This window comes from Nomascus leucogenys, chromosome 10, assembly GCF_006542625.1.
Source record: "Nomascus leucogenys isolate Asia chromosome 10, Asia_NLE_v1, whole genome shotgun sequence".
NCBI lineage: Eukaryota > Metazoa > Chordata > Mammalia > Primates > Hylobatidae > Nomascus > Nomascus leucogenys.
Window position 1 is genome coordinate 51,939,083 of NC_044390.1, and position 10,344 is coordinate 51,949,426.

At 53.9% G+C, this 10,344-nt stretch overlaps 1 protein-coding gene across 1 annotated transcript in view; it reads right to left on the bottom strand.

The window, feature by feature from the left end:
* NCAN (neurocan) overlaps positions 1-345 on the bottom strand; it is a 41,876-nt gene extending 41,531 nt beyond the window's left edge. The window contains exon 1 of the mRNA XM_030820343.1: positions 245-345. The gene's annotated coding sequence lies outside the window, so the exon portion shown is untranslated. The remainder of the gene's footprint in view (positions 1-244) is intronic.
* Between the last annotated feature and the right edge of the window lie 9,999 nt (positions 346-10,344).

Consider the following 10,344-nt stretch of genomic DNA (forward strand, 5'->3'; position numbering starts at 1 on the left):
CCCACCGGGGGGTTGTCTCCGGATTCCGCGGACAACCTTCCTCCCTAAATGTGTGTCCACCTGACATTCCCAAGCCCCCTCCCAGTTTGCGCTCCCTCCTCAACCCAGGGCTCCCCTCCCCCGCTTCAGCCCCCTCCCCATTCTGGGGGCTTCTCCCTGGTCTCAGGTCCTCTCCCTAATCCCGAGCTCTGTCTCTAATCCCGAAGTCTTCTCCCCCAACACGGCCCCCTCACGGATCCCCCACCTGGCTCCTAGCTCGGACGCATCCCGGGGCGGCCGCCCGGCACAAAGGACGCTGCGCTCCGGCTCAGCCAGCTCCGCGCCGGGTCCAGCCCCTGCGCCCTGCGCTCCGCTCGCCCCAGCGCCGCCTCAGTGCTTATAAAGGGGCCGCGAGGGCTCTCTGCGCATGCGCCCCCGCCAGCCCGAGGCCTCTAGCTGCGCGAGGGAGGGGGCTCCCCTGCCTAAAATCCCCACCCCGCCCATTTTTTGGACACTCACCGCACCCAGGAGAAGACGGCACCGACTCTCCTCCCATTCTCTTTGCCCCAGGAACCGCGTTAAACATCCCCATTATGCCCCAGGATGAGGCCGTCCCATTTTACAGGTGGGGAAACTGAGCCCCAAGGAGGCAAAGTCGCTTCCCAAGATCACGCACAGAGGCAGAGCTGGGATTCCAACCTCCCCCTGCCCGATTCTCCAGGACTCACGTTCAAAGCAGTTTTGGCTACAATTACTGGTTTACCCCATTTACAGAGAGGAAACTGAGGCACGGACGAGACGGGGAGACTCCTTGTTCACACAGCTGGTAAGAGGCACGCAGGGTGGGAGCCCAGATGTGTGACACCCCCGAGCTGTTTCCAGCAACTACAGCCAGATCGTATCATTCATTCATTCACCTTTGTCTGATCAGCATTTATGGAGCACACGCTATGGACTGGGTACTGCTGTTGACACACGAAGAATTTTGCTTTATGCAGAGGCATAGGCATGTCCCTGACATAAGACATGAGACCCCAATCTTTTTTTTTTTTTTTTAGACGGAGTCTCGCTGCGTCACGCAGGCCGGAGTACAGTGGCACGATCTTGGCTCACTGCAACCTCCACCTCCCAGGTTCAAGCGATTCTCCTGCCTCAGCCTCCGGAATAGCTGGGATTACAGGCACCTGCCACCACACCCAGCTAATTTTTGTATTTTTAGTAGAGATGTGGTTTCACCATGTCAGCCAGGCTGGTCTCGAACTCCTGACCTCAAATGATCTGCCTGCCTCAGCGTCCCAAAATGCTGGGATTACAGGCATGAGCCACCACACCCAGCCTGGAGACCCCAATCTTTAAAGCCTAGATCCAAGGCTGGGCGCGGTGGCTCACGCCTATAATCCCAGCACTTTGGGAGGCCGAGGTGGGTGGATCCCCTGAGCTCAGGAGTTTGAGACCCACCTGGGCAACATGGCGAAAACTCTTCTCTACAAAAAAAAAAAAAAAAAAAAAAAAATTAGCTGGACAGGGTGACCCGCATCTGTAGTCCCAGGTACTTGGGGGCCTGAAGCAGGAGGATCCCCTGAGCCTGGGAGGTCGAGGCTGCAATGAGCTGTGCTCACGCCACTGCACTCCAGCCTGGGTGACAGAGCAATACCCCATCTCTAAAATAAATAAATAAATAAATAAAAGCCTAGACTCATACAATGGAATATTAGCCATAAAAAGGAATGAAGCACTGATCAATGCTACAATATGGGTGAACCTTGAAAACATGATGCTGAGTCAAAGCAGACAGACACAAAAGGCCAAATAGTGTATGGCTCCATTTATAGAAATGTTCAGGTCGCACTGGGTGTGGTGGCTCACGCCTGTGATCCCAGCACTTTGGGAGGCTACGGTGGGAGGCTCCCTTGAGGCCAGGAGTTCGAGACTAGCCTGGGCAACAAAGTGAGACCCCTTTGTCTCCACAAAAAAAAAAAAAAAAAAATTATCCGGGCATGGTGGTGTGTGCCTGTAGTCCCAGCTACACAGGAGGCTGAGGCAGGAAGATCTCTTGAGCCTAGGAGGTCGATACTGCAGTGAGGCATATTTGCACTACTGCACTCCAGCCTGAGCAACAAGACTGTCTCAAAAAAGAAAAAAAAAAAAAAGGAAAGAAAAGAAAAAAAATGCTCAGATCAGGCAAATCCATAGAGACAGGAGGCAGATTAGTGGATGTTGGGGCTGGGGGAGGGGAAACGGGGAGTGACTGCTGATGAGGACCAGGTCTTCTTTTAGGGTGATGAGAATATTCTGGACCTAGACAGAGGTGATGGTTGCACAATAACGTGAATGTACTTAACGCCATTGAATTGTACACTTTATTTTACTTATTTATTTATTCTTTTGAGACACAGTCTCACTCTGTTGCCCAGGCTGGAGTGCAGTGGTGCAATCTAGGCCCACTGCAACCTCTGCTCCCACGGTTCAAGCGATTCTCCTGTCTCAGCCTCCCGATTAGCTGGGATTACAGGCGCCCACCACCATGCCTGACTAATTTTTGTATTTTTAGCGGAGATGGAGTTTCACCACGTTAGCCAGGCTGGTCTCGAACTCCTGACCTCAAACGATCTGTCCGCCTTGGCCTCCCAAAGTGCTGGGATTACAGGTGTGAGCCACCACGCCTGGCCTTGAATTACACATTTTAAGATGGTGAGTTTTATGTTACGTGTATTTGACTACCATTAAAAATATGGTAATGAGGCTGGGCTCGGTGGCTCACACCTGTAATCCCAGCACTTTGGGAGGCCAAGGCGGGTGGATCACCTGAGGTCAGGAGTTTAAGGCCAGCCTGGCCCACATGGTGAAACCCTCTCCCTATTAAAACTACAAAAATTAGCCAGGCGTGTTGGCAGACACCTGTAATCCCAGCTGCTCAGGAGGCTGAGGCAGGAGAATCTTTTGAACCCAGGAGGCGGAGGTTGTAGTGAGCTGAGATCACACCACCGCACCTCAGCCTGGCAACAGAGTGAGACTCTGTCAAAAAAAAAAAAAAAAAAAAAAAAAGGGCCGGGTGCAGTGGCTCACGCCTGTAATCCCAGCAATTTAGGAGGCCGAAGCAGGTGGATCACGAGGTCAGGAGTTCGAGACCAGCCTGGCCAACGTAGTGAAACCCCATCTCTACTAAAAATACAAAAATTAGCTGGGCATGGTGGCACATGGCTGTAGTCCCAGCTACTCGGGAGGCTGAGGCTGGAGAATCACTTTAACTCAGGAGGCAGAGGTTGCAGTGAGCCGAGACCATGCCATTGCACTCCAGCCTGGGTGACAGAGTGAGACTCCGTCTCAAAATAAAAAAATAAATAAAAATTAAAAAAAATTTTAAAAAAGCCATGAGGAGGCAAATGTGCCCAGAGAGGGCAGCTTTTGCTCCTGCCTTCCTTCCTATGGTCGTGGTGTTTCTGTGCTGAGAATGGGCTTGCAGCGCTCCACCCTGGGTCCTATATCTGTGAGTGTGTGTTTGAGCATCTCTGATGGTGGGCGTCCATCTGGTAGGAGGATAGACAAATGAGGGACAAGATAGCTTCCACAAGATTATCAAAGAAAGGAGGCCTTGGCCAGGTGCCATGGCTCACGCCCATAATCTCAGCACTTTGGGAGGCCAAGGCAGACAGATCATTTGAGGTCAGGAGTTCGAGACCAGCCTAGCCAACATGGTGAAACCCCATCTCTAATAAAAATACAAAATTAGGGTGTGGTGGTGGACGCCTGTAATCTCAGCTACTCGGGAGGCTGAGGAAGGAGAATCGCTTGAACCCTGGAGGCACAAGTTGCAGTGAGCCGAAATCGGGCCACTGCATTCCAGCCTGGGCAACAGAGTGAGACTCCATCTCAAAAAAAGAAAAAAGAAAAAAGAAGAAGAAAGGAGGCCAAGCACCGTGGCTCATGCCTGTAATCCCAACACTTTGGGAGGCTGAAGCAGGCAGATCACCTAAGGTCAGGAGTTTGAGACCAGACCAGCCCAGCCAACATGGTGAAACTCTGTCTCTACTAAAAATACAAAAATTAGCCAGGCGTGGTGGTGTGCACCTATAATACCAGATACTCGGGAGGCTGAGGCAGGAGAATCACTTGAACCTGGGAGGCAGAGGTTGCAGTGAACCGAAACTGTGCCACTGCACTCCAGCCTGGGTGTCAGAGCAAGATTCCATCTCAAAAAAAAAAAAAGATTATCAAAGAAAGGGTAGGAATGAATGAGGGATAAGGGGGGACCCCAGGTGAGCAAGGGGTAGCCCTGGGGTCCAAAATGATACAGCAAGAAGCTGCACTGACTGTTTGACTCTGTGTCACAGAGGAGAGATGGAGGTCAAGGATCCCAGCTGATGTGAGTGTCTGCAGGTGACAGCTATGTCAGCAGCACCCAAACAGCATGCAATGACTAGTCGGTGAGGCTGGAGCATGCTGGGGGGTTGGCTGTGGCTCACACTGGGGAAGACGCTGAGAACAGCTGCGTGACGTGCGTGAGAACCGAGTAGCTCAGCCTCCACAAGTCTGGGGTTCAAACCCCGTCCCTGCCACTCGTAACGATGTGACTCTGAGTGAGCCATCTCGTCCTTCTGTGTCTTAGTTTCCCCATCTGAAATGGGGATAGGCTAGGTGCCAGTGGCTCACGCCTGTGATCCCAGCACTTTGGGAGTCAGAGGCAGGAGGATCACTTGAGCCCAGGAGTTCAAGACCAGCCTGAGCAACACAGTGAGACCCCCCATCTCTATAAAAAATAACTTAAAAGTTAGCAGGACATGGTGGCACACATCTGTGGTCCCAGCTACTCGGGAGGCTGAGGGGGAAGGATCACTGGCTGGAGCCCAGGAGATTAAAGCTGCAGTGAGTCAAGATTGCATCACTGTACTCTGGTCTGGGTGACGAGTGAGACCCTATTTCAAAAATGAATAAAATAAAATCGGGGGAGGGCGGGCGCAGTGGCTCAAGGCTGTAATTCCAGCACTTTGGGAGGCCAAGGTAGGTGGATCAGGAGGTCAGAATTTGAGATTAGCCTGGCCAACATGGTGAAACTCCATCTCTACTAAAATTCAAAATTAGCTGGGTGGGGTGGTGCGCACCTGTAATCGCAGCTACTCAGGAGGCTGAAGTAGGACAATCGCTTGAACCCAGGAGGTGGAGGTTGCCGTAAGCCAAGATCGCACCACTGCATTCCAGCCTGGGTGACTGAGTGAGACTCCATCTTGGGAAAAAATTAAATAAATAAATAAATAAAATGGGGGATAATTAATGTCCCTACGTTACCGGTTGCTCAGAGAATGAAATGGGAAGTAAACACACAGGCGGGGACTGCTGTTTATTTTACAGGTGCTGGGGAAACTGAGGCTTAGGGAGCTAGGATCACCTGCCCAAGGATGTACAGAGTGAGTAGAGACCAGGTGGGAGCCGAGGTCTGTGGGTGCAGAGCTGAGCCCCAACCCCACCTATCCTCATCCCTCTGCTTCCCCCGCTTCTCCACTCCTCCCCACCCCTTGCCCCCACCCTCTGGCCCCTCGCTGGTGCCAGGGTTGAGCTTTAGAGGGGCTGGCCTGGGGCCCAGGGGCGGGCTGTTGCCGGGGGCTTGAATGAGGCAACCTTGCCTGGGAATCTACTGGGCTCAAAGAGCTATTTATAGGCCTGAGCTGGGATTGGGCACCCCTCCCCAGCCCTGAGTGCCTTCTCTGTCCCCCCCACCCCATTGGGGCCCTGGGCCAGGGGCTGCTGCCAGTGGGGGAGGGGTAGGGGATGGGACTGGCAGACCAAAGCAGAGGTGGGGAGGGAGGCTGGACCCTCCAAGAGAGCTGGGTCTCAGGGGGGGACAGTGCCTCCAAAGTACCTCTGAACATGCCCAAGGTGACACATGGGTAAGTCACACACAATGCCACCAACAACCACTGACACACACAGTCACACCCCAGCCACACCCCAGCCACACTAACAGCACAGGTGGCTCACATGCAACCTCACCTGGCCACACACAGGTCTCACCCACCACGCATGACCAAACCTGACCATACACAGTGACACCCAGCCATACACAATCATACCTGATCATGCACAACCACACCCAGCCATACACACCACACCCAGCCATGCACAACCACACCCAGCCATACACACCACACCCAGCCATACACAACCACACCCAGCCATACACACCACACCCAGCCATACACAACCACACCCAGCCATACACACCACACCCAGCCATACACAACCACACCCAGCCATGCACAACCACACCCAGCCATGCACAACCACACCCAGCCATACACACCACACCCAGCCATGCACAACCACACCTAGCCAATGACAACCACACCCAGCCATACACAACCACACCCAGCCAATGACAACCACATCCAGCCATACACAACCACACTCAGCCATATACAACCACACCCAGCCATGCACAACCACACCCAGCCATGCACAACCACACCCAGCCATGCACACCACACCCAGCCATGCACACCACACCCAGCCATGCACAACCACACCCAGCCATGCACAACCACACCCAGCCATGCACAACTACATCCAGCCATGCACAACTACACCCAGCCATGCACAACCACACCCAGCCATGCACAACCACACCTAGCCAATGACAACCACATCCAGCCATACACAACCACACTCAGCTGTACACAACCACAATCAGCCATACACAACCACACTCAGCCATGTACAATGACATCCAGCCATGCACAACTACACCCAGCCATGCACAACCACACTCAACCATGCACAACCACGCCCAGCCATCCACGGCCACAACAGGCCACACACAATCACATACACAACCAACCTGGTCAGGCCACACACAACCATACCTGGCCTGGGCCACACACAAGTCACATTTGCTCCACAACCAAAGGCAAAGCTATGAGCTGGGCTGCACCAGTGTCCCTCCACATGCAAACAAACCCACTGCTGCTCAGACCCACAACACCTTCGCCTTCCTGCCAGCGGCAGAGAGCCCACGTTGGCCACACATTGCTCACACCCAACCAGGTTTCTAGTCACAGACACACCCACAGGTAGTGAGCACACAACATGTTCACACCAACACCACCAATGCCACCAACCCCGAGATCTGTAGCCCTCCCAGCCACTGTTACAACTGGCCACACACACACAGCTCCTGGTGCTCCCATACATGCCCACCTGAATCCTTTCACACCCAGACACCCCTCCCACTCCCACTGTCACCTCCAGTGGGACCCAGGCTTGCACTGCACCAAGACTCATAACCCCAGCTGCTACTGTGTGAACATCTGTCTCCTCGGAGAGGGGTCCTGATGGGCTCTGGTAGATAAATCAGACTCAGACCTGCCGGATGGGGGTCTCCAGGCTCAGGGAATCCCATCAAACCCTCCCTTGCAGATGCCCCAGGCTAAGACCTTAGGGAAATGATTACATCCATCTCCCAGTAGGGAAACTGAGGCTTGACGCTATCTGAGGATAATGAAATCATGGACAGAAGGACCTGTTTTCTGCATGGGTGGGGTTGCCCCCCAGACACCACCAAGGCAGAGAGTCCCCACTGACCCAAACTTGCTCTGTGACTGCAGCAAATCCCTGACTCTCTCTAAACCTCCAATTTCTCCCCAGAAAAATGCTGAACCTGAGCCCAGTTAGGGGAAATCCAGAGTGAGACTGGGGTTTGCATCCCAGTTCCCCTTGGTGATCTTGGCCACGACTTTGCTTTTCTGTGCCTCAGTTTCCCCAAGTGAACCAGAGGGGCTGCTTTTGGACCTTCTAGAGCCCTCCCTGCCCCATTCCCTGGGGTGGGGGTGGGAGCTCTTAGTCTTTCCTCACTCAAGCGAATGAATGGGCCACTTTTGGCTGCCCTGCTGGGAGCCCAGAGCTGCTAATTCCCTGGAGAAACAGGAGGCTCTTTCATGCCCAGGCGCCAGTGGGGTGAGGAGGCGGGAAGAGGGTATGGAGCTGGCCTCATACCCGTGGGCAAGGAGGCCGCATGCCAAAGCCAGGAGTGGTGTGGAGAGCCCTGGAGCCATGCATATCCTCACTGTGGGGACTTGGCTAAGTTGATGTGTCCTCAGCTATAAAATGGGAATGACAGGGACCAGCCACAGCAGGTTTAACGAGCCAATGGGTGGCGACGAAACGTGGCACCAAGTCAGATACACAGTGGACTCTCAGTGAAAGTCAGCTACTGTTGCTATGTGTCAACCTGAAGAACTCACAGAGTCCTCCGACAGTCCCGTTAATAGACTTACCCTCATTTCACAGATGAGAAAACTGAGGCTCAGAGAGGTCAAGATGCTTTTCTAAGGTCACACAGCCAATGAGTGGTCCAGCCAGGATTTGAACCAGATCTGGGCTCTCCCGTGTTCTTGCTCTTTCTAACTTCCTTCCAGGGGTGAGGTTGGGGGCACGGTTTCCTGTCACCTCCAGCCCCAGGCCTGAGACCAGTGAAGTTGGGTCTGGATGGCACCAGACTCTGTCTAAATGCGGAAAGCCCTGGCAGGCAGGGGCTGAAGAGGCAGGCCTTCTGCTGGTGACCCAGTTTCCCCGCCAGCCCCCCGCCCCCTGCTGCCTGGGGTGGATTTTAGCAGACACTAGTAGGATGCCGGGAGGACCATTCCTCCAGCCCTTGAAGAAAGGGGCTGGCTGCCAGACCATTCAGCTAAAGCCAGGAACAACAACAGCCTCTTGCCAGTGGCTGCTCTGCCTTGGAACCCTCCATTCATGCAGAACGGATGGTGTCCTGCCCTTTCTCCGACACCTTCCGTGACTGCTCCGGGCCCAGCAGGATGTGGCTCCACATATTTTATTCAAATTCATGGTCTTTTACCCAACTAGGCCTTTGCTTATGCTAAGCTCCCTGCCTGGGACACCCTCCCCACTCCAAATTTTCTCACCCTTGTGAATTCCTAGCGCGTGACCCCCTATTAAGGTGCAGTTCTAATATCCCCTCTCCCAGGAAGCCCTTCCTCCAGGTAGAGCCCCTGCTCCTCCAGCCCCATCTCTCCCTTGGGGCTAGGAGTGTCTATGTCTACCCCTGTCTTGCCCAGATAGGGGGCTCCTCTGGGACAGGCCTGGAGCTGAGGCCTCTTGCTGTCCCCAGCATCATCCAGCAGAAGGCTGGACATGAGAGTGTGACAGTAGAGCTTGCAGGAGGTGTCTAGTGAATCAGTGAACCAAATCTTCAGCTTGGTATCTGAGGCTTTATGTTTGGCAAACTCCTGTTCGTGCTTCAAAACCCACCTCACAGCCTGGGTGCGGTGGCTCACGCCTGTAATCCCAGCACTTCGGGAGGCCAAGGTGGGCAGATCACGAGGTCAGGAGTTCGAGACCAGCATGGCCAACATAGTGAAGCCCCGTCTCTACTAAAAATACAAAAAGTAGCCAGGCCTAGTGGTGCACACCTGTAGTCACAGCTACTCCAGAGGCTGAGGCAGGGGAATCACTTGAACCTGGGAGGCAGAGGTTGCAGTGAGCTGAGATCACACCACTGCACTCCAGCCTGGGCAACAAAGTGAGACTCCGTCTCGAAACAAAACAAAACAGAAACAACAAAAAACACCCGACCTTGCATGCTCCCTCCTTCAAGAAGCCTTCCTTCATGTCCCAGCAGCATTTTCTGGGAAAGACAAACTTGGAGGCCAGGGCTCCTGTGTCCCAACAAGAACACAAGGGGTTGATGAGGATTCCAGATACTCCCAACATCGTGGCCTTTTCCACAACTCTGCCTTTGGCCTCCGGGAGGCAGTGAAGTTCAGGGATTCCCAGGCTGCATTTAGTGTTAGGGTAGAGTAGGTTACAGTAGGAAGAAAGACATTGTCATAGGAAGTCTCTCTGGCCCGGCGCGGTGGTTTACGCCTGTAATCCCAGCACTTTGGGAGGCTGAGGTGGGCGGATCGCTTGAGCCCAGGAGTTCGAGACCAATCTGGGCAACATGGCGAAACCTCATCTCTACCAAAAAACAAACAAACAAAATAGCCTGCCGTGGTGGCGCGCGCCTGCTAGTTCCAACTATTCGGGAAGCTGAGGAGCTTGGAAGGCAAAGGTCGCAGAGAGCCGCGATCGCACCACCGTACTCCAGCCTGGGCGACAGTGAGACCCCGCCTCAAAAAAAAAAAAAAAAAAGGAAGTCTCTCGGATTCCAAAATCAGTCAAAATCAGTGCTCTACACCTTCGGGCGCCGAGGCACAGCGCCCCGCGCGCGCAACCAGCCTTTTCCCTACAGCTTCAAGGGAACCAAAGTAAATTCAATCATTGAACCCGGACCCTTTAAGAAGCGAGCATGAAGGGGCGGGGTCGAACCAAGCCCCACCCCAGGAGCGGCCGCGGTCGGCGCCCGAATTGCAACACGCA